Below are 26,168 nucleotides of genomic sequence, written 5' to 3' on the forward strand. Positions count from 1 at the left end.
ATTTTTCCACCGTTGTCGTTTTTGCTCTATACCGGTTAAACAAAGCGACGTAGACAAAAATTTCCTATATAAATTTTGTAGCTAAAGGTTCACTCTTTACAGTGGTATACTACATTTAACTACAATTATTTATTTTCTTGTTAAAAATCGGCACCGAAAAAAAACGGACTGTTTAGCCCCGGTCTCCCCTATGTCTAAGTATTTAAAGAAAGAGGTTAAACACGTATAGTCTTCTTGTGCGAATCAGTAAGCAATGCATTTGCGATAATGCAAATCTCGAACGAAAGTTTTAAAATTATAGTTATAATTTTTTCCCGATTTTATTCCGATTGTTAAAGCTTTTATATTAAAGATAAAAATACAAAAATATTTTATATGTATAAACTAAATTATAAAATGTTAATAAAAATAATAAAATAAATGGTAATAAAATCGATTAGAAGTACAAACAAATGATAAAGATGCATGAAAGCACACTTGGAATGAGCACTATAAAAAACGTAATAAAATGCGAGCAAATATTTTGGGTTTATTTTATTTCTCAAATTAACTGTGTGCAATTTTCTGTATCGATATATTTCAATATATTAATGTCAAATTGTCTACTTGTGCCTTGATTTGAAATAGAAAAAAAAGGGAATTGATTATTGCAAAGGTTGTGACGCCTAAATAACGTCAAAATCTTTGAAGCGCGCACTCCTATAAAATCATATTTTTTATCTTTGTGTAAAAAATCTTTTTCTTGGGAAATACACCGTACCAAAATTCAAAAAATCTTTTAATTTTTTTTATAATTGAATGGATTATGATATGATTTGTTCGTGTAATTTTGAAAACTTATATAATTTTATCGAAAGTTAGTAAAAAGTATCGACTAAATTATAGCATAAAAGAATAAAAAATAAAGAGAAAAAGAATAAAAAAAAATGACCCGAATATGTTGATCCAGTTATATAAAAAAGGAAGATAAAGATAGATAGTTTTGGTCTCACAACTGCTCTCTCTCTCTCTCTCTCTCTCTCTCTCTCTCTCTCTCTCTGTCTTTTAAAATAAAAGATATAGAAATAAATGTACACGAAGAATATTAATTTTCACATTTTGCTTTGTTTTTTGTGATATTTTTAAATATATATTTTTTCCTTGATTGCAGGGTTTTGCGTATAGATTTTACATTGGCACATATTTATAGATATTGCATTATAACTATAAAAAGATAATCTGCTTATAAACTGTTTTTAAACTATATTTAGTTTAGTTACAAATTATGTTTAGTTATAAAAGTGTAAACAATTAAAATTTATTTTCATAATTTAGCATGTAAAGTATCCGATTACATTTCATGCTTGTCTAAATAATTCTTTGAAATATCGTCATTTTATACTCGACAGATTTAATTTACAGCAGAAGGCTCTCTCTTATTATAAAGCCTCTTTATTATTACGGTGTCACGATATTACGAATTTGTTTATTTATTTTCTGCAACGTTTGACGATATTAACACTTGTAAATAATAACAGTAATAATAATAATTGTAATAACAATAATAACAATAATAATAATAATCCACAAGACCCTGATTTCGCTTAGGGCAACAGAAACACAAAATCTGTCATTAACGATATCCCTGCCTCACCACGAAGGGGAAGCCCGCCGCATCGCCTGCGCTAATCCGATTTTTCCGTCTCGCCGAAAATTTAGTGGCGCGGGCGCGTCGCAAGAGAGGAGAGAGAAACGTCGCCTTCCTCGAGCCGCGTTAATCGATTTCTATTAGTGAGAACCGCCGCGAGGCTGCCACCACCGTCGCAGCCCCGTCGCTGTTAATGATAACCTACGTGATAGCGGCCGGGAAAGTCTGAAGCTTCATTTGAGTTTCGGTCGCGCGACGTTTATCTCGCCGAGATATCCGAAACCGTTTTCAGGAGAACGCTGTAAATACCTTTTACTGTCGATGGTATCGATTATCAAGAAATGCGAAAAGCACAATCTCATTGTTAAATCGATTGCGACGCGTAATCGAGAATCAGTCGTGCACTATCGGAGATTCGTGGCTATAACGGAGGATCGTGACAGGCTTAGAAACTTATTTAATATATTTCTTCTGATTTTTAAATAAAGATTTTTTTTTGCGTTTTATTTACTTTTACTATATCGACGAGATCGACTTTGCTGCAGGGTATCAGTAAAACGTCTTTTACTTTTCCATCAGATTTTAGATAAATAAATCCGCGAGGAACAAATTAAACAGGCAAACTAGAGAAAGTATTTATGAGAACGGTTACGGAATGCGCTAATGAGCTGTTGTCAATAATAGGCGAGGGGAGAGGTAAAGTGTAATTACAAATTGAGTGTCTTTACACGTGCAGGATGTTAGCGAGCGTAGGAAAAAAAAGCCGAGTAATTAACGCATCCGCTTGAATTCGCCGAAGCAATTGGGGCCTATAGCGTGGTAGAGCATGGCGAAACGACCGTAAATTCCCATTGGGAGGTCGTTGATGGTGTCGGGGTCCAATGACTCGCATCGCACGTCTTTTCCAATCGGACGAAAAGCTCTCGGGGACGGATAATGAAACGTGTACGGACGAGCGATCGGCGTTCAAAAACGACGGGACATAAATTCCGCACTTTCGCGTACATCGCGAATGATTGACAGCCGGCGATGCTACAGCTGTTGTTTATCGCCCCCTGTCCCTCTTTTTCCGGATAGATAGATGAATATGACAGATACGATTATTTATTATGCGCCATCTCGACGCGCGATCGACGCCGTGAGCAATGAGTCGAAATAAAAAATTGGAAAAATTGTGCGCGGATCGACGAAACCTGTCGAAGCGCCGTCAATAGTGTCCCCTTTTTATCCCTGCAATATGTTTGATATTTTTTTCCTTTTCTTAAGTAATTAATTCGAACACAAATGTATGTGATAAATGAAAAATGTTCTTTAATTGTTGCACGTTTGATGTGCGCTGATTAATGTATTTATCACTGTTCAATATCTCGTACGTAATTGTTCGGCATTTAATAAATTAATATTTAATTTAATTTATTGTCACATATAATTTTGTATAATTATAATGTAAGAGACACGCACAAGTGGATCTAGCTCTTTTCTCACTCAATCACTGTAAGATATATCACGAAGGATGTATCATAGGTTAGCGTAAGTTTAAGCGTAGAAATAGCATAATAACAAAGTTTTATAACGTAGAATTATGATAATGAAAAACTTAAGGACAGATGTAAGAGGTTTTTTCCTAGGAAACTTAAATAATATAATAATTTAACAAGTAAATAATAAATATAATTTAATTTGTAGATTGTGGTATACTCCGCAATATGTCTCATCTTAATATTTTTTGCTGTTACTGATGATAATTGCACGAAACTGATTGAAAGTAGCTCTCACAAATTCTCAAATCTCATCTTTTTCTTTTAAATCTATCATGTTAATTTTGACGGGTTTGCGACGTGTCGTGACACGTCACGATAACGCGCGCAGAATTAATAACGGCATAATGACGCGAGCGGATTACCAAATATATCTGCGTTCGCATTGCAGTTAAATTATCCTGCCACCATTAAATGCAGCGGGACGCTATCAGTCAATTTGTTTAATTTCTCGCGACGTTAACGCCCCGCGTCGGCTCGATTATTCGCCAGTCTGTCTCGTATATATATCGCACGGATCGATAATCAGAATCGATCGAATAATTGATAATATCGCAGAATTATCTGTTATTTTCTATCTTTTTGTAGCCGGGATGACATAAAACGCCTTCGTAAAATCCGACCATTTATTTTAGAATTTTATTTGTAATATGCAATGAATTGAAGTCATTGATGTGACTCGCGCGACATATCTTATCGTTATCTGGTCATTTAATTTGTGATAATAACGTAAATATTTATAACTTTTACATTTTTATGTTAATTTTGTTCCCTGCTTTATATCGTTCTTATATTAAAAAACGGAGTATTAACAAACGATACATTGGAAGAAGTGTAGGAGACTAACGATTTTAAACACACGCGTTATTTTGGCACGGTGAAGCTAATGTGTGTATCATTCGCGTATATAAAAACAAAGTCGCATTCTTTGCGTATTCCGTTGCAAGTTGCACAAATGCATCGTAAAAACCGGTTTATGATACCCACTTCAAAACATCGCGGGGAAAAAACGCATATGTATAATTGATGAAATTTTCTTCGTAATGGATGTTATTAAAAATGGAAATTTTTGTCCGTCACGGCTTTTAGCTGTATATATGCGTTTCGCATTACGTTTCGTTGTGAAATTGTAATCTTCGCTGTTTCCGCCGCGCGGAAGGTGTCTCATTGCCTCATTGATAATGGTACCTTGGTACCCGCGGTCTTTTTACCTTTGAAATGAATCGATAGCCGGTTTTGTTATCTACAAATAGCATTTGGCGAATACTAGTTATCGAGAGACACAACAGAGATATCAAATTAAAGGGTATAAGTGCTTTGAACTCCGATACTTCTCTTCTAAATCTAACTACAAGTTGACATCCGCTGTGTCGAATACTCCCACACACAGGGTATGAGTGGTCGATATTCGTCGGTAACGATACCGAAGCTCAACAACAGCATTTTCGCGTTCGATTCCGTTCGTTAAACGGACGGGCGAATAAATCGTTGATGCATCTCGTTACAAAACGCGCGACAAGGTTGCATGGTCGCGCATTACATGTCACTTTATCGGATTAAACTCTTTTACTCGCATTTTATCGCTGCTGTTAACGTGTAATGTATATCGCTTTTAAAGGCATTAAAAATAGAGAAGGAGAAAAAATCAACAAAATAATAATATAGAGTACGTGTCTTAATAGAAATAGGGAATATAAGAGCGAATGTATAGATACAAAATAAAACAATATAAAAATATGTATGTTTTTATTAATATTTGATAGTGAACGGAGATAGTTTACACAAATTTATAAAGCAAAAATTATAAAGCAATCACAATGAATTTTCTAGGATTTATTAATTTAGAAATTAATTACGTCTTTCATAAATTGTAGAGAAATACTTCCATTATTAATAAATTACATAAATACAGCAAGAATAAATCATACAACAGAATAAATTAACAGAAAAATGTTTTAGATATCTATTTTTAGAAGTAATATAGGGTAACTCCGGTATATACGCCGCACCTAATGACAACTTAATTTATCTATTAGAGTACTATTTACTATGTTTAAGGCAAATGAATTATACCAATAAAAACTTCACATTGTCTACTACTATCAAAAAATTAGAAATATGAAATATTTATTCCTTGTATTTAACAAAAAAAACTTTTAGGAACCCTTGCATTTTTGCCATATATCCCATAGGGGTGGGATATATGACATTCATGGGTGGAATATACGCCTTATAAAAAATTACAAATAATATTTATAAATAAGGCAATAAAATGTCATAATAAGTTATAAAATGTGTGTAAAAAGTTTATTTAGATGTAAGAATGATAAACAAATTATAAAACTGAAAAAAAAAATAGAAGAGCGATAGATGCATTAAAGATTATTGTTATACGATCCAAAAAAAAGAAGGAAAAAGAACACATAAGAGATTTCGAGTTTTACAAAGTGTCTGTACTATGCCATAAATCGCTTATGCTAAAAATGCCATATATCCTAAACAGGAGGGATATACAAGATATCAAGCTAAACAAAAAATACAAGAGCTATTCCATCATTTACTATTCCTCTACACTTATGTATCATGCAATAACCATTAAACCTTTTACATTCCCTACAGTAATCATTTTACGTAGTCGTAATATATGCATGATCGCGCTACTTACTACGGTGAGAAATCGATTCAACTCACGACGGTTTCGTTAATATTAACAGTAAAGAACTGAAATTACAATACAATGCTAATATGGCGTTAGGGCACATAACAGTGTGATTGCGAGCAAGTATCTTTATTCCTTCTATTTTTTCTGACTTCTGCGGCGTAAATCCTCGCGCGGCGTAAATACCGGAGTTACCCTAACTACTTTTTAAATATCGTAATATTTTATGATCATATAAAATACTATTCTCATGTGTGTTTTAAGTATGAACAGAGTTCGTTCCATTGATATTTTCGTTCGAAATTTTATAGGATTGGGATTGGCAACCGCGCTCGTATCCAACCAAGAGATATCACTTGCGAGGTTCAGTTAGGCAAGGTGATATGGCGGGTAACTAATTAACGTGATTATACGCGAGACACGGTGGTTCGATCGGGTGGACCAAAGCGTTTCTCAGCATCAACGAGATCGACGAGGAAGCGACGAGCAAGGAACCCACGTGAGGTACTATCACGTTCGGACATCTTCGATATATCCTGTTACTGTGCACTATCATTCTCGATTTGATAACGTTCGATGTTATATCAATGAATCGAGTAGGCGACAGGCGTATAAAAATATATTGTTATTGATCTACGCTCTAGCATTAAAACGTCAATGTAGATTACAATGTCAATTTAATATTAAGTTCTTTCGTATCAATAAATTTTCTTATAAAATTGTATAGAATAAAACAGGTAATAAACGCTTTTATAAATATTTAAAAAATATATTTTTATATATAAATAAAAGTATATTTACAGATGCAAACACATAGTTCGAAATGATACATTTTATTCGACATTTTTAACTTAATTATTTTTATAAAAGAAATCACTTTTTTCTCTCTGTTGTCATCATGATTTTGGGTGCATTCTGTATAAAACGAAACACTTTTGTACGCTATATAGCAGAATAAGTAATGTATGATTTAGAATGTTTCTATTATTATTTCTGACGACATATCAGATTTTAGATTGGGTAATATTTAGATTACGCATCTCAATCATATTTCAAACGTTTATGAGAACAATGAATAGCAATATATTTTAATATCATCTAGAGATTGCTCGTTTATGTGCGGAGACTGTTTAGCCGCAATTTAAATGCTATATAGTAATGCGAGAGAAAAAGAGGAGAGGAAGGAGAGGAAGCAGAGAGAAATAGATGGCAGGCAGGAAGGATAGAAGCGGGTAATTAACGCGAGTATGCGTAAGAGGCGTGAAGACAACGAGTCTGCTGGTGGAAACCGAACGTCTATAGATTTCCGCCCAGCCGTCCGTGCTAATGACCACATGCTAGTGGCTGGTGCATTTCACTGACCGATGAGCACGTCCAGACAAGGCTGCTGCGTCTCCCGTCTCTCTCTCTCTCTCTCTCTCTCTCTCTCTCTCTCTCTCTCTCTCTCTCTCTCTCTCTCTCTCTCTCTCTCTCTCTCTCTCTCTCTCTCTCTCTCTCTCTCTCTCTCTCTCTCTCTCTCTCTCTCTCTCTCTCTCTCTCCCCCCCCCCCACATCTCTCATTTCCTTCCCGAATCTATCTCATTGGCCACCGTGCGCGCTGCATTATATCATTTATCAGAAGCGCGAAGATATTTCACTTCGCGGAAATTAACCGGTGAAATTAATTAAAAATACCGACTAGCTAAGCACTTGTCTCGGAACGTTTGCGCTCCAATTATATTATTTGCAGTGGAAAGGATCTATTAAGCGGTGAACGAATGGAAAGAATAAAGAATTCTTTATTCGAATCTCCATTAAACGCAACGTTCATGTCGAAAAGGAACATTGATATTTTTATTTAGTTTTATTGATAATTGATATCTGCTGATCATCGTAATTGATAATAGTATATTTGTTTAATATTATATCATTTCTATAATTATTATTTTATACACATATTTAGAGTAAGTATATTATTTTTGAAGTTTTATTTATATATTTGTTATACACATGAAGATAATATCAAATCTCATCATAAAACCTAAATCTTTTTGTTAGGTCTTTTGTGAAATTCAAGCTTTTGGCACACATATTTTTACAGTCTGATGAATCATATAATATTCAGGGTATACCGCAAACTAAAAAACATAAATGTAAACTGGATCTCCGGTTTGGTTAGGACGCTTTTAGTCGGTGTAACAAATATCTCCCTATCGTCACAGTGTCCAAAAAAAACCTGTGAAAAATAGCGTACATCCGTTGTGATACTGCAACAACGAATGCAATTGCGTTTCTGCGCGATCGTTATGTATGTAATATTTGATAATATTATATTTATATAAAAATTTCTTATCGATAATACGACAATTTGAGTATTTAATTTATCAATGATTGATGAAATCTGTCCTCGTTTTCTAAGGTCTAAATATAAAATAATTTATATTATATATATATGTGTATACTAAATATACATCTTTATATACATAATCATTTTTTAAAGTAAATCATTTTTTAAATTGCAAAATAATCTAATAAGTAAAAATTATTTTTTTATTTTATTCTATATAAAATTTTTTAGTTGCACTTGTATTGCAGTTCAGGTATGATAATATAAAGATATGATAATATAAAAATTAATATTTTTTAAGTTTTAAATATTTTGGTTTTTAAAAGGTTTTTCTATTTAATTATTTATATTAATTATTTTGTTAACAAAATATAAGGCTAATTCTCTCTCTCTCTTTTTTTCTTAGATATTTTTGATTATAATTCGTAAACGTTTCTTTTTAAAGACAAAAAGTCTAGATAGAAAAGCAGATAAAATCGACAATTAAAATAAATCAATGTAAAAAAAGTCGGTTCTAATTGTAATTCTTACTAATGAGAGGATGCAGCGCTGCTAAAAAGCTCCAAACGTTCATGAACGTTTCTGTGTGTGCGCTATAATCGAAAGGACGCGGAAAATTCGTGGAAAATGTTTTTCGCGCTGCAAGCAGCAACGCTGAAAGCAACGTCCGAAAGCGTCGTCGATTTTTCCCGCGTCAGGCGTCCGGGATAATTATCGGTTCGCGAGGACCCCGGACAAACAGGACTGCCGCTCTCAAATCTCTTTTTTTGTTCAAACTACTACCAGCATTTTCTGAGAGACCGCTCGAGAGCAGATAGTCGGGGAAAATCAAGGGAAAACCGAAGTACGCGCGATTAATAAAACGCTCTTGATATCATTATCCCCGAGATTTTTTATCTTTGTTGGCGCTTTGTAAATTTTCTTGGCGATCGCCGATCTTACGGTCGCGTTTTATTTTGGAATTTAATCATCACTGGAAGCGCCTATCCGCGATAGGCGAAGAAATTATGGAACATAATTCCGACCGCGCTCTAATACTTGCACCGTGCAGCTTGCAAGCTTATCAGCTTTACTGCTTAAACAAAACTATAAAGCTTCGATATTCAATTTTCGTCTCATTCGTATATGTTTGTTATTTCTACGTGAAATTGAATTATTCATTTATGTTTTTAGCTGTTTTTATTGAATTAATTTTCGTCATCGTTGCCTAATATTTTTTTAACCTCAGTTATATTTTATATTTATTAAGGAATTTAGACGAGATAAAGTAGAGTTATATGGAAATTACGCACGCGAGAGAGAATTCCGCATAAAATTAATAGCGACTAGTGCATCTTGAACTACTACGAATCGAATGGATTAGCACTTTGTTACATTCATTAGCGGCTTTATGGAGTTAATTATCGTTTGTTCGTGCAGCGCCGTCCAGTTTAGGTACTGTTAAAACCGTACCGAGTTAGCGAACGAACCGAATTCTCGAGATATCTGTATTGCGGCCGCACCGCCAAATTAAAATCTAATTGCGATGTATCGAAGAAGCTCCGCGATCGATAATACAATCAGATTTACCGACGATCCGTGCGTGCCATGTCTTAAAGCCATATAGGCAGCCGGCAAAGGCCGCAGGAAGTTCGCTAGAATTAACAGTACGAGTCGGCGCGGCGGAGCGAAAACCTCCTCCCCGAAAGTCGAGTAAATTAATAATAAGTTTGGTAAGTTGCCAAGAAGAGGCCGTAGGCACGCGTCGCCAAATCGGAAGGTTTCTTCGGCTTAGCTGGGAAGAAACTTAAATGACGATTCACTTTATCGCACTGCCGAAAACACTCAGACGCCACGAAATATCGGGCGACGAGCAAAATATTGCGGAAATTACTATAAGACGTATGATATATACTGCACAAATGCAATTCGTGTGTACAAGATACATTGTTTCCGCATTTTATTTTAACGATTTAATTTTGGGTTGATTTCTTAATCACGATATTGGATTCCTAGTAGCTTAAGTAATTAGAATGGAAAATAACGGGTCTCTCGCGGTGAGCAAAGCTAAGCGAATCCGATTGAAGACTGAACGCCTGCAGTCAGATGCAAGATAGAGAATTTTGTCTAGAATTACTTCACGATCCTTGTTTTGAATTTTTTGTTGAAAAATTCTCTCTCGCGCGATTCACGTCTGAAAACGTTCAACGGAAGTCACTAGATAAAGGTGTAACGCAGTTACGAGACGCTTTACAAACAGCGCAGAGCTGAAGCGTATCGCGTTGAAAGCCAGCTGTCGAACTCCGGAAAACGGAGTTTCACTATAAATTGCGGCAAATGCGTCGCTCCAGTTCCCCGTTAATCAATGGCGAAAGTTAAGGACGGTAAACTGGATCGCGCATTGTCTGTATTTTTCCGCGCGACAGTTCCTTGTCGGCGAGGTCATCGTAAATCGCGGCGTCCGACGATACCGCGCGGCAAACAATGCGATCGGATTTATCGTGTTGCACCGATCGCGGTGCTAGAGACACTTGATACGACAAATATTTTGGCGGTTAGATAAATACGGACATTTTGATCCATTGCTGTCTGACGCATGTTCCACTTAATGAATCTGTATAATACGAAGCCGATATCTATGTTTACAGTCCATCAGCGATTAATCCGAAGTTTTACGACGCACAGATGCGCATAAATCGTGTTTTACGCTCAAACTCGCGTAAGTTACTATTTGTTACATATACGTTATACATTTTTACTATTATGTATATATTCTTATTATTTATAGCGATGGGCGTATATCAATGCTACTGGTTTTGCTCTTACAAATGTAAATATATGAACATGATCGAATATAAATAACGCGACCGTATGTACTGACGTCAATACACAACTCTGAAATGCATTTCCGGTGGTTTATTTCTCGCCGAGAGAGAGGGAAACAACCAAACTAGTCCTGTTCGTACAACTCGTCAGAGTTCCATTTCTCGAGAGGCGTAACTCCATTTAATTTTCATATCGAGCCGACCAACCACCGTAAATCTTACGTTTCACGCGCGCGCGCGTCCGCGTAAACGTCCCGTTTTAAAATGCGTTTTAGGTCCGTCGTAAAAGCACTTAGAACCCGGAGTCTGTTTCGTCAGCAGCGCGCGTTCGAGACGCCGTCGACGATCGTAAACGGGCCTCGACAGGAACGTTTCTTCGGTGGTCCTTTAAAGGCCTTTAACTCGTAAGTTTTGATGCTCGCTTGCCATGAAAAACCGTCCCTGGAGATCGTGAGAATGCTCCCAAGCACATCGTCGATAAATGTAAAGAAAGCGCTCCTAAGAGAAAGAGCATTATCATATTCTGCGTCCTCTCGTATAGAACGATGTCTTCGCTATTTTTAGAAGCATTTTCTTTGTAGGTATAAACGCTGCTAGTGTTATCGCACAAATTAATTCGATTTTTACGTAGGATAAATAAAATGCTTTCACAGAATCAGATAGATATCTATAGTATTAAAGTATGTTGATAAAAATTTGGGGAATAGCTGGCGCGTAAAGGTTCTGATTGCGTAATAGTCTATATATAATTCGTGTCTGTGTCGTTGAGATTCGATGAACTATACCTTTTATGAATAGGCTAATTCATTGGCAAGCCTCGCGCACAGATTAGGTCGCACAGACCCGCCTTTATTCGCTATCCTTTACTCTCGCATTATCTCGCGGACTCTTAACAAAGCAATTAAGACACCGAGCAAGATACGCAGGCAGATCGAATTGTAGATTTTTACGAGATGTATTGCCGTTCCTCGCGCCGCGCCGGATACAACGTGAAGAGCCGCGTATCACGGTAAGGCGTTGCTCTCATGTTATTCAAATTCGGGAATAAATCAGAACCGTCGATACCCCGGTACCGTTTACAAGCCCGTGCTTTCGCGGACCCCCCCTGAAAAATCGCGACGATACGTAACCGTCGTTATAACCGGTATAACCAGACCGAGAACTGTCTGACGTTCGCCATTCGCAAATTTCCCCATTCGCACGTCTGAAATTGGATGTCACTGAATTTTTTTTATATTATCGGAATTATTAGATCTCCCTCGAATTTGTTATCTATGTTATTCAAATGCGATCCTCATAAAACGAGAGATCTCCCCATCTCAATATGCTGTCAGGGTATACTGATATTTCAAAAATCGCGCGCAAAAGAGGAGAGAAGCAATCGTCTATATACAAATACGCGTAATCCGTACGCGTTTTCGATCGTAAAATTCGCAATAACTGTAAAGAGCATCCATTTTTGTCATTTTTGATAAAAATATATGTGATATGGAATGTATACATATTCGTATGTATAACGGTTATAATTTTTTGCGAGCTATTCGGGACCGAACATTCATTTCTATAATGATGAAGTTTATTCGATAAAGTTTTCGAACACATATTGTTTAAACGAATAATAAAGCATATTGTTATAAATAAATAGCAGACAGATAATTAAAATGGCTAAAAGTAAACCAAATGGCAAATGGAAATATTGTGTTTGTAAATTGCGAATATATATTACGAGTTTGCATTTGTAAATGTGAATAAATAAAAGTAGCTGCATATTCTCGTAATCAACTAGATGAAACGGTTTTAATAATTAAAGATTATGCAATTTTTCATATCGTTATGATGAAAAAAAAGCTCGTATATATTGCGTTATATACACAAATGTGCGATCTCGCGATATAAAATACGATTATAAAAATTTTTGATGCTCATTGAGATTTGTTATCAAAATTAATTTTATTTGTGAGCATCAATAAGAGTCTTTATAATCGTATTTTTTATCGCATATCTGTATATATGCATAATAAAAACATCTTTTAATCTTGTTAATTGATTGAAATATACGGTTTTATAGTGCAGTCGGTTGCTCTAATATTTTCAAAATTCCCCATGTATATATACGCATTACACAATTTATTTGTTTATTGTACATGTGGTTTTGTAAGTAAAATCAAGTTTGATTATTGTTTGATTAATTTCACAATTTTAAGAGCTTAACTTCTCGTAAGAATATTTGGTGTACTTTTTTTGTATACTTCGTATATTTTCGAACGCACTGACAAATCAAACAAACTTCTCCTGCTGATTCAAAAGATGATATTACCTATTCTAATTCAGATATGTTTGAGGACGTAGAAATACCTCCAAATTTGAAGCTTATTTCTATTTGAAGCTAATAAACACGAACATCTCTTATCTTTTATATAATTGTCATTTTCCTTATAATTTCAGTGCCAAGTTTTCGAACATCAATTTCTTCGTTCTATCGTCGTTCTGATAGTTTTACATCGATCGTCGATAAAATATCGTACGTCATAATTAATTCTTCGTTAGTAATACCATTTTTGGCAAAGCTTTCTCGGCAAGCGTTTGGCAAAGCTTTTTTAGTATTATACGTCGGAAATGGTTTAAAGCTCAAGAGCTCACTGCTTTTAATTGTCATGAGGAATTTGAAGATATGCAAAGTATTTGTTTAAATGAATATGGAAACAATGGCAAATAGAAATTATATAGGCACGTGATTTTATAATATGCGGTTTTATTTGATGATTAATATTGGTAACATATATTGTAAACATGATATTTATATTGTTGTTTAACTTAATTGAATGACTTTAACTTTATTGCGGAAAATTCTTATATTTTCGTACAATTATAACAATTTTGATAATTTACGAAAAGAACCATGGTAGAAGAGATTCTTCTACGATCATCCGCCAATTGTTTTGTCTGCGGTAAAAGAGACGAGCTTAAATAATTCGTCGGTTTAGCGTGGCGTCGTTGCGAGGGCTGAACTCCAGAGCGCCTAATTAATGCGACCCGCGCATTTGATTACACCCTTTAAATCGTGCAATTAAGCGCGACGCGCATTTCCGTGCTGATGGCGGTCGTCACTGCGTATGACAGAAATAAAGGGCGAAATCACTGCCTTGACACGGGTTAAACGCGTCAGCCCGGTTCCTCTTCTCGGCGGCTATCACCGTTGCATTTCCCTCCCGGTAATATTAATCGCGATAAAGTGTTTAGCCATTTTATGCGAGCGCGTGCATCAATGCCGGCGGCGGGCGGGCGGGCGGTCGACCGGACCGGCCCGGTCGGTCGGGCGCGCGTTCGGAAATTACGTGCATTAAAGCTAAACAACGTAACGGCTCGCGTAATAACAACGTCTGCCTTTAGCGCGGCCGCGACCGCGCGCACTGCCGCGGTAATGTAGCATAGTCATGAATACTAAATGCAAATGTTACACGCAAATGAAACGGAGAGGCTGCTGCCGCCACGGCAGTACCGGGCGGGGCGGGAGAGGGCGAAGCGGCAGCCTTGCGGTAATTGCATTAATTTTGAAGCCCTGAGACGGCTAACGCGAGTACACGTCGTGTCGGCGAGGAACACGATCTAAATACTCCGCTCTGTTGGATCCGCGCTTCAAGTCACTCGCTGCTCGCACACTCTGCCCGCTGCCGCTACTACTTCTGCCGCTGCTAATTGGCTGCTGTGTAAATAAGACCCTCTGACCTTTGTCACTCTTCCGAAACGCAAACAGGTTATTTCGTTGACGTAGCATTTACTGATCAGGCTTTTTACTTGCTCCCTTATCCTTTCGCGTTTTTACGGATATCTGAAAGAGAAATGCTCCTGAGAACTGTGCTTAGCAAGACCAGTCGTTATAGGTACCTATTACAATATCCGATAGTATATTATTATTAGAAATATTTGAAATTTTGAATACATATAGAAAAATGTATACAAAGTTGTTGTTAATGTAAATTTTATTTAAAAATATCACGTGCCTCGTATATATAGGGGAGACCGGGGCGGAGTCGTTTTTGTAATTATCTGGAAATCTGTATGTTGTGTGAACTCGCCATTAATACTGTAAGCGCGGCTTATGGTGCCCACGTGACCAACGAAGTTTAGTGAGGTTACGTGCCATGTTGTGATTCTTATCGAAGCAAACGTGTTTTCGCAGGTCGAAAGTAAAATTTCTTCCGCGTCGAAAGTTTGTAATATCTTAAGTATTATTGTCTCTCCGAATCTCAAAGTAAGTGATTCTAAAGAGTAATGCATGCTGAACACGAATCCAGTGCAGTTTTTTTATTTTCATTGATTTCTATTATTTTATAAGCGACCAAACCTAAAACTTGTGTTCGGGGCGAAGACGTTTCCAAGCCAAAACGAAGTCAAGGAAGCTAAATAATATGTGCTGCGTATGCTCGGAGATAATAGAAAACAGGATAATAGAAAGCGGAAAATAATTTCAAGAAAATCAATTTTCTTTTTCGTTAACAGTTAAAGCATGTAAAAACGGAGTCTGACGAGCGCACGCACTCGTTGTGTGCCTTACGCCTGCACGAAATGCACTGTTTTTCATCGGGGTCCCTGCCCTTTGTACACACCGCCCGTCGCTACTACCGATTGAATGATTTAGTGAGGTCTTTGGACTGGTGCGCGGCCTTGTTACGACTTTTACTTCCTCTAAATGATCAAGTTTGGTCATCTTCCCGGCAACATCGGCAATGCCGACGCATTGCCGCGCACCAGTCCGAAGACCTCACTAAATCATTCAATCGGTAGTAGCGACGGGCGGTGTGTACAAAGGGCAGGGACCCCGATGAAAATGCTTTAACTGTTAGCGAAAAAGAAAATTTATTTTCTTGAAATTATTTTCCGCTTTCCATTTTTCTACTAAAAAACAATGAATAAAGTGTATTCTATTATTTTTTATGATCAAAATTATGTATCTTTATTTAAAATCCAGTCCGAGAATGAAGACACGACTCCACCCCGGGAATTTTGACTTTTCGATTTTGCACCTTTGTCGTTTTTACTCTATACCGGATGAACAAAGCGACGTAGACCAAAAATGCCTATATAAATTTTGTAGCCAAGGGTTCACTCTTTACAATGGTATACTATATTTCACTAAAATGATTTATTTTGTTGTTAAAAATCGGCACCGAAAAAAAGGGCCGACTTCGCCCCGGTCTCCCCTATGTGTGTGGAAACTATTTCTCTTTTTAACCACAATATAGGAAACACCGTGTCGTAAGCAGAAAGTTGTTTTTTAAAAACTGATGAGCTGGACTATAGCTACACAAAATAGGTGCGAACCGCGATATATCTTTTAAAGATATTTGCGTTTAAAAATTAATTTTTATTTTGTATGATACTTTTTAGAAACTTGAATATTCAAATATTCAAAAATGGGACAGAATATAAAAAAGAGGAATTAAATCGCGTGTATTAGCGCTATACTAATTGTAAGAAGTAAAACGCGCAAAATTTCGATTCCTTCCTGTCATTCGGATTTTCGCGGAATTCTATCAAGTTAGTTGTTTTAAAACGACTAGAACTTTCTACCCCAAAACTTGGTCCAATTCGATTTCGCTAGCGAACGTGCTCTGGCCCTCTCATCGTATCTCGAGACGAAAGTTCTTTTTCCAGGGACTACGATGATTCCTTATAAGCCCTACTTATAACCCTACCTTCTCCGTCATAAAATTCATGAGAATTCATTTAAATCGAGAACAAACACCGCGAAAAATCGCCTTGAGATATCCTAGAACGATTTACGTGTTTGCGCCTGTTTTCACACGGATCCGGAAGCTTTCTTACGGTATTTCCGTTTTCGGGATCGTCAATGTCTCCCAACTCCTTTTTAAGACCGGCGGCCAAATTCAATATTTTCTTATCGCGTTTACACTATCAAGTACCCGGTCGCTTGTTTACAAGCCGAAGAAGACATCGCCCGGCGTCCGCGTTTGGATATGGCGTATATAAAATAGAACGCTAAGTCTCGCTATCTAAAGTACTTTCTTTGTTTTTAAGTCCTCCACTTCCACAAAAGGATTAATGAAATTATCTCTGAGTAATTTTTCTAAAATTGTCATTGATACAATGATATTCACACTTGAGCTAAATAATATATTATATAGCATACTATAAGTTTTTACTCTTCTTTTAATTACAAATTATTTTTTTTATTTAATTGAATATTGAAAACGGTTTTCTCACGAAAAATATAATAATTCTTACGAATTTTACGGACTTGCGTCACTCTTGCTCCGAGCAAGCATAGATAGAAAGAAGAGGAAGAGAACAATATGTGAGTGGAAAATGTGGAAAAGAAGGTAATTGTTTCGGCGTTAAATAACTCTTGAAGCGCATTCGTCTTCGAACGAAAAGAAGCGAATTGGTCCGGACACTGTAACGGACTTCCCGTTGCAACCAACGATGACGGATCGAATGTAATCGCGTTCTCGTGCGCCGCGAGCCAGAAAACACGCGCGGGACGGGAAACACGGCGACGGTCGCCGTAATTCCATGTAACACCGTCAGACGCTATAATACCCGATGTAGGACCGAGAAACTATTTGAAATAGCGCCGTAATCGAGACGTGTATCTTCCGTGCGCTCGTGAGCGTTATAGTTGAATTTCATAATTAATCGCCTCGTCCTCGACAGACGTTTGTCAAGCTTCTTCACGGACGGATTCTGTGACTTGGCTTGGGTGGAGTTTCCGTTCTATATTGCCATAGACTGGCATAGACGATAGTCACTCCCCGCGAACTTTTCTCTCTCTCTCTCTCTCTCTCTCTCTTCTCTCTCTCTCTCTCTCTCAGCGAACGCATGAATTTTCGAATATCACGAACTCCGACGACTCTGGAGCATGTCAAAAGCTCGAATCGCTCGCGGTCCCATCGCTCTCGTGAAAAATGGAACGTAAAAAGAATAGACGAATCAAACAATGTAAAAGCCCGAAAGATATTCGAGACACGTCTACGTGACGTTTGAAAGTTAAAATGTTTTTTTTTAGACGTATGTGTACTTCTATTAATTCCGGTTTTGTTTCTATTAATCATATTAGTGTCACGCTATAATGCTGTCTCTGTGATGTTTGTTAATATGTTTATTATACACAGAACAAAAAGAAATGTTAAATCAAGACTTATATTCTTGTATATAAGCAAGAATCTATAATCTTGAAATGAGATATAAATATTGCGTTAAACAAAGAAAACTTGTTTGAATGAAGGTATTTATATAGTTTAATTAAGAAAGAAAAGTTGAAATTTTTACAAGAAGATTGTAGATCCTTGCTTATATACAAGAATATAAGTTTTAATTTAACACTTCTTTTTTTCTGTGTATATATTAGAATCATCTTTCTCGAGGCAAACAATCATTAAGAAATTACAAGAAGTAATTTACGTTGCAATATAAGAGATATAAAAAGTGTTAATTAATTAATCTTTAATCTCGTAATTCCGTGAATCATCCGCTAATTCTAGTCACTTTAATTACACGAATTTTAATTTTAAGTGAGAGTTAAGTGCTTTAGTTTAATAAAACGATTCAATTAGAGTAGAAGGAATGGAATAGAGAGCTGATTAAGCGGCACGAGAGCAGGAATGCATTGAGAGAGACACTTGAGAAAGTATTCTCCTGTCGACAAGCGAAACGCTGAATAACACGCTAAACGATTTCTTAGCCGCCGCCGTGCAATTATTTTGTTCTCTCAACGAAGCAGTGCGCTTTAAATATTGCTGCGAATATAACGACTTCTCCTTTTGTCGCTTCAACTCATTTGAAACAGCTTAAGGAGCGTAATGCTAATGCATGGTACTTCATGTAATTTCAATCTACAATTATGCGTTAGGTTAACCTCAAGGTGAGCACAGCGTAACTCCATAAACGCCGGAAGAGCTATCTTATGCAAAAGTAGCGATTAATGAGCGTGGAATCCGGGAAACCTGGTACGATGAAAAGAGAAATATTTGCATGATGTCCTAGAGTTATATCTGTAGCAGCTTAAAATAATTCGTTGTCGTGATTTCTAATTTAGGAATACTCGCGGAATTTTCGTTCCTAAGTTAATTTAAATGAATAAACGACGAGAAAAGACTCTTTAAGATTAACACTTACGGCAAAGGCTATTAAAGATCTTCAGACGCTGTTAGTTTTTTATTAACCGACTTCAAAAAGGAGGTTTTGTATTCGGCGAGTATGTATATATGTGTCCGCGATTTTCTCTGAAACTACTGGACGGATTTAGATGCGGTTTTCACTGTCCTACAATCCCCCCCGGAAGGTTTTAGTTCATAAAATATCGTGTTAGAACACCAGGGAACAGAGCAATAAGGAAATATGCAATAATAATTATAAGCAACTAATAAATTATTATTTTTTATTCATATTAATTTAATAAAGCACTAAAAAAGTATAAAATAATTTTTTTTTTTAATAAAACCGACTTCAAAAAAAGCTCAAAAGAGTATTTAAAAAATTTTAAAAAGATTTAAAAAAGCTTTAAAAAGTATGAAATAATTATTAAATATAATTAAAAACTGTATTTAGTATAGATGATGCTTACGACGAAATGATGAGAAAGTAATAATAATATAATATTAATAATAATTAAAATAATTTTTGAAAAACGTTGAAAAATGAAAGAAATTATTTTCTCGCTCTAATTCCACGTATGTACGTAGTCATGTAGCAAATGTGAAATAATAGAAGAACAGAACAAGAGAAAAAGTAACCTATCAGAAAGTACGAATGTATAAAATTATATGAAAAATTTGACTGTGTGTAATCTGTAGTGTAATCAGATGTAATTATATTGCAACTGAAATATTTTTACCAAAACTGGAATGCTTTAATGCTTCTATAAATCTTGACGTTTCAGCCGGGCACACATCGTGAACTTTTGTGGGCTCTACATCATCTTAAAAAAGTACAACAGATGCATTTCACGCTACATCTCTGAGGGAATGGAGTCTATGTTATTGCGATACGGTTTGACGTCGTAAAATTGTTAACGATTCAACTTCGAAATAATCGAGAGTTTGTTCATAACAATAAATTATTATACGACATATAAAACTACGCGTTATATGTATGTCTCGTTAAGAATCTATGGACGAGATTTATTGAAGTACTATTGCATTCCATTCTTTTAATAAAAATCAATTGCTATACGTTTAATAAAATATTATATCTTTTATATAGTATATATTTATTATGAATATTAATTTTACATTTATAATATAAAATTAATTTAATAAGCATTGAAACAATTATTATATACATATAGAACAAAAATATTTAATGTTATTTAACTATATAATTAACTATAAAATAGAGAATTATATTTTAAAATATAGTGATACGTTATACATTCTTTAATAAAATTAAAGGTTTATTTTGAGTCGACGGTAAAACTAATGAATTAAAAATTTATACAGAAAAAAGTGCCCTATTATGAGATAGGATCCTAATATGAGATGGCGGGGTTTTTTCATGGTGGAATCAACAGATAGGGCCTTTTAGCTTAACATATCTCATAGGATCCTGTCTCATAATAGGGCACTTTCTTCTAATGTTACAAAAAAAGAAGCATTTTAAGAGTATAAAATATATTTATACACACTTAATAAATTTCTTTGAGTATTTATTTAAAAGATTATAATCAGAATTAGGTATATCTCAGTATTCCGAATGATCGATTGCAATTAGCTATTAAAATTCGATCTACAGCTTGGGAAGCAACAATACATTCAATTGAAACTCAGAGATGGCGTAATTGATGCTGATTATACTTTGTTACCAAGTTCGGCCAATGCAAATTAGCGAAATTTATATTAAGAATTTTGATCATTACAATTTGCTCGAGTTTGAAGGCGTTTTAATTAAAGAGATAGCACGTAAACAGCGCAGAAATGTAATTTATTCCTGTGTGTCAGGTACGTGGCGGCATGTTAAATTATTCTTCAGCGATTTGCTGAATAATTTACGCCTCATGCCGAAACAGCATCTTACATGCTCTCGTAGACGGGGAAATATGTTTAATAAATTTCTGCAGATGCAGCAGCGAGAGTTACCTTCTGTAATATCTTTGACAGTGCAGGAAAATTACAACGAAACTGGTACGAACGTGTAAAGACGCATGGTGTAGTGTATACTGTTTCATTTTAGCTTTAACGTAAGAACTGCGTTGTTGTGTTAATTTGACTGTTAATATAAAATTGTCACGCGAGTTTTTATAATTATAATTTATAATTATGAATGTATAATAACTTGTTATAAATATATAGATATACAATTATATTATATTTTAATTTTGTTAACAAAGAGAGAAATAATTGTTATTATTATTTTTTTTTTTTTGACAGTTTGTTGATATTATATGCTTTAATTTTATTTGTTATTACAACATTGGTAATTTAATCGAAATAAATGTCTATTATATTATGGGAAACCTATATTAATTAATATATTTAATTTTATACATCAATATATCTTTTCTTATTATATCTCTTATTTAAACAAATTTTTTTTTGAAAACTTTGTTAAAACACATTTAAAACACACATTTAACGTGTGAAGTTTAACTAACGTCAGAATATCATTGACGGTTTAAAAGAAAATATGTGACGTAAATAATTTTTTTTACGAAATCGATTTAACGCAATTAAACCTCGTTCTAAGCCAATTACTTTCGAAGTGTTCACGTAAGCAGAACGACAAAGGACGCAGCTTTGACGCAATTTTGCAGTTGTGCGTTCAGCGATTAATCTTCAGGGACCACGTTAGACTTCAATGAAGATGCTTTGAGGTCTTATGTGTATAATTCTGATTATAATCTGTCGAATATTCAAAAATATAAACATATAATTATAATTTGCACTTGAAATACTTTTTTGAATATTGTTTTGTGCAATACTGTTTTATCCAAAATTACATAAATTTGTGTTTTACCACCGATTCGAAATAGTGCATTAATTTCATTGAAAAATATATCACAATGTGATATAATATAAAAATATATCACAAACGTATATAGATCTCATACTTGATGTGAACTTAAAACTGAAGATGATATTCATATAGCTCATTATCTGATAAATAATTATTCTTTTTAGTCAAAAAGAATATTATATAAATTTATATTTGACTTATCTTCAAATATTTATACACACAATCTAGCAATAATCTTTACTTTACAATGTTATTTTATCAATTGTCTGCAATTAAAATAAGAGATAACGAGAAAAAGTAGATTATAGTAGTTAGCATAATATAAAAAAAGACAATTTATAAAATATAGATAAACAGTAATATTAAAATGTAACGAACTCTGTGGCTATTTAAATTCAAAAGAGATTAATAAATTAAAATCATGTTTTAGATTTAGAGATTTGACTCCACATTCATTTCAACAATTTTAACGCGGTTTTAATGTTGTCATCGCACCTCTCGGTTCTCTCGATTTGTTGCAAAATGCCGAGGCATACCGCGGACACGCGTTTCGAACATCTCCGTAAAATAACAAAATTATTCCGCGTGTCCTCGCGCAATTTTTATTCACGCCCGTTTCACATCCGAGGCTTTATAATATTTCAAATTTTATTTTGACACCGCGAGATTGAGATGGCCTGCACGGCAGCGCCTGAGCATCTACCAGACCAGTATATCGCACGATACCGCGTGATTTCGTAATATCGCGTGACGTACACGTGGCAATTTCCGCTGGTTCCGAGAGCGAGATCGCGGACTTTCCGAAAATTCCCGCAAATTTTTCCGCGCGATGACGGCGACGGCGCTCCTCGTTTTCTCCACCTTAAAACAATCGATCATTTCGCGCCGTTTTTCCCCTCAAAACGACGTTACACGGTCGCGGTAAATTCGGGGGATCATTCAGACAACGCACACACGATTGCAATTTTGATTTGTAGTCGGCCAGACAGCGCCGCGGCGTTTTGACACACGTTCACTCACGCTACGATCGGTAACGTCGCCGGGATTTTGGGATATCAAGGCTTCTCGACAGAAAGTCGATATGACGCCGCTGAAAATTAATGAGCCAATCGTAGGTATGTAACTGGTATTCACGCTATCGTGGAATAATTAATGACGCAGGTTGGTCCCTCGCGAAACTTTCGACGTCGCAAACTCGCGAAAGGAAGTCGCGTTATCCCCTGTTAACGAGTACCTACTCGGATATTTCTCTCGTGCAGAACGTGTCTCGTGTCTCGGTTTATATGCGTATATAAGAGATTAAACGACTGCGAATAATTTGACAATGTTAATGATAGTATCAGATACGTGATATATTTATTATTATTATGAAATAATAATATCTCTATTAATTTAGATAGACGAATCATTTCCTGACGATTAACGAATCTGTATCGAGTAATGTCGCGTGATTTAGTTACTTCTGTGCGCTATTTAGCATTAGAATCATCATAGATACGAATGACAATCGTCAATAATGCTAATTAATTAATCAGTATTATCTTCGTGATGTGGCACGATCTGATGGATTAATTAAATTCTGTTTCTATCCCACTGTCAATAATTGCACTTTAGCTATGAATATGTTTCCAAAGACGCGTCATTCTTTTGTTGCTATTGAATATTAGTCAAGGAGATACTTGATATCTACCGTAACTATTTGTAACAAGTGATGTAATCAAATTAATCAAAACATCTCACGCACGAATATCTTAAAAAATCGAATATTTTGTATGTATTACAGAATAATGTAATTTATGTATGTACGTATAAATTGAGATAATAACTCTATCCACGTAAAATATATTCCACGTAAAATATAAAATATAGAAATGTCTTTCCTACAAAGATTTTATTAGCTTTGACATATGATGGAATTATTTTCTTTGCGAACATTACTCTCAGATATATGTTAATAAGATATGAAATATGATATTATCAATATTTACATTAAAATATTGGATGAGAATTGTATAAAATGCAAAAGACGCTTTCGGATCAACTACAAGGTAAGAATTATAATTCTACAAAGATGTACCAGAAATTTGCTAAACATGATAGACGATCAAGTTATACCAGAACTTCTCCGTCGTTATACACACGGACGATAATTCCGGAAGTTCTATACGTTCTACCCAGGTCGTCCAAGCCCATCGATATTCGAGTCGCGTCTTGGGCAGCCACAAATATCGACAGGTACGGAGATAACGCGAACACACCTACTCCATTGTTCTTTGCGCCGCGAGAGCCTCTAATTACGGCTCCGGGTTCGCTCGGGTTTGCTCTCTCAGCGCGTACCGCTTGATTTGCGTGGCCCACGGACCGATGCCAGCGTTACGTTAATTACACGCGGACAGGTACACGGTTTTGCCGGACACGTCAATGCTTCATTAAGCCGTACCCAGGACCCAGATTCCGCGCGTATTCCGATGAAGTCGAAGTTTCGTCAGCGATTAACGTCCGCCGCACGACGCAACTTGCGAAACTATGAGTAGTTTCTCTCATCGCTGTGAAAATACTTCAGATCCGAATCGTGGGAGTTTTCGCATATCTGAAAATGTCGAAATCGACAATACGTCGCGTCGCGGTTACGTGCAGTTTCTCTTTGCTACGCCATGCTTGGCGTATAATTCGATAATCCAATAATTATCGAGAAGCATGAAGTACGAAATTCGTATGACTAAAAATTATAAGGCAATTTATTTGCTTTGGTATAGAGTGTGATAATAAGCATTAGATTGTAGAATATAGAAATTTGCTTTGAATTTCAAAATAATTATATAAAGAAAGAATTTAAAAGTTGGAAGAATTTAAACATTTTAATATAAAGAACGACAATATTAGACAATAATAGATATATTTAATATAGAAAATTGTGAGAATTGGACTCTTAACAATATTAAATAAAAATAGAAATTATATAAGATGAATTTTTTAATTACATTGATAACATTTGCATATAAGGAAGTGAAATATTCGAGATATTTAAAGATACATATATAATATCAAAAATAATTTTACACACACACACACACACACACACACATACATTATATAAGATTTTGAAATCATCTGCAAACAAATTTATTGACAAACCTCATTCTGTTTCAATATTAAATTTACATGGACCACAATCTTAGACTTTAAATAAAGATTATAGCATAAAACTATCGAGATTATCCAGTTAACGCAATCTTATCCCCCGCGTTGCATCTCCGCGTAATAACGTGACGTAAATTTAACGAAATGGCGGAAGCGCAGAACAACGCAAACGTCCGCAACAGAGAACAAAGAGTTAATGCCACTGTGCTAGTGCGACGATCTATTTCCATGCTCGTGTAGAATTGATATTTCTGAATTATACGGCGGCGAATCGCCATTTACGATGGCGTCGTCCTCGCCATGCCCGTTCCGCCGTAGCGCGAAATACGGCCGCCGTAGATTTTACGAATGTACGCACGCACGCACGTACGCACGTATGCACGCATGCATGCTTATTCGCTCGCTCGCCTGTTCGCCACACGTGTGCGATGCAGCCAGGTAACCGCGAACGAACGTTCATTGATCTGCGGTCGAAAGTGCACCGTGCGCTTCCGCTTCCGTGCGGCTTCGCTCTGCGCTTTCGGCTCGTTTGTGCTCTTCCTGAATAACATGCGAATAATCTTCTGCCAAAAGCCTCAAAGGCGAGCATAAATTATACATGTGCAAGGGTGTCTAGAAATCTGAGAATTGATGATTGCATCAACATCGATTGAAATAAAATTATGTCGCTTAATTAAATTCTTCCTTATTTATGAGAATAACAGTCGTAAATGAGACTATAATCTAATGAAGAGAGCAATAATATATAAGACTAATTTTAAGCATGAGGCTGTGCTTAAAGTCTTGTAAATTATGAGCTCAATCCATTTTCGTTTGGAACGCTTTACGTCTTAAATTAATCGGTCCAAGAACATGAACACTCGAGAAAATCAAATTAGTGCACGAAAGACTTTATCTAAAATACAATGTTGCAATTTACAAAAAAACACTTTATGTATAAAAAGAAAATTATAGAAAAATTGAAGAATAATTTAAGATTAAAATTTGACGCACGCAATTTTGATATTTCCGAGATAAATATGAAAATGTTATACAGGTATACGATACACAATGATAGTAGTATATATAATAATATGTATAACAGATAATAATCTATCGTTTT

The sequence above is a fragment of the Temnothorax nylanderi genome, unplaced genomic scaffold (assembly GCF_030848795.1).
Source record: "Temnothorax nylanderi isolate EJ_2023f unplaced genomic scaffold, tnyl_v1.0 TNYL_tig0390_pilon, whole genome shotgun sequence".
NCBI classification, from domain to species: Eukaryota; Metazoa; Arthropoda; class Insecta; order Hymenoptera; family Formicidae; genus Temnothorax; species Temnothorax nylanderi.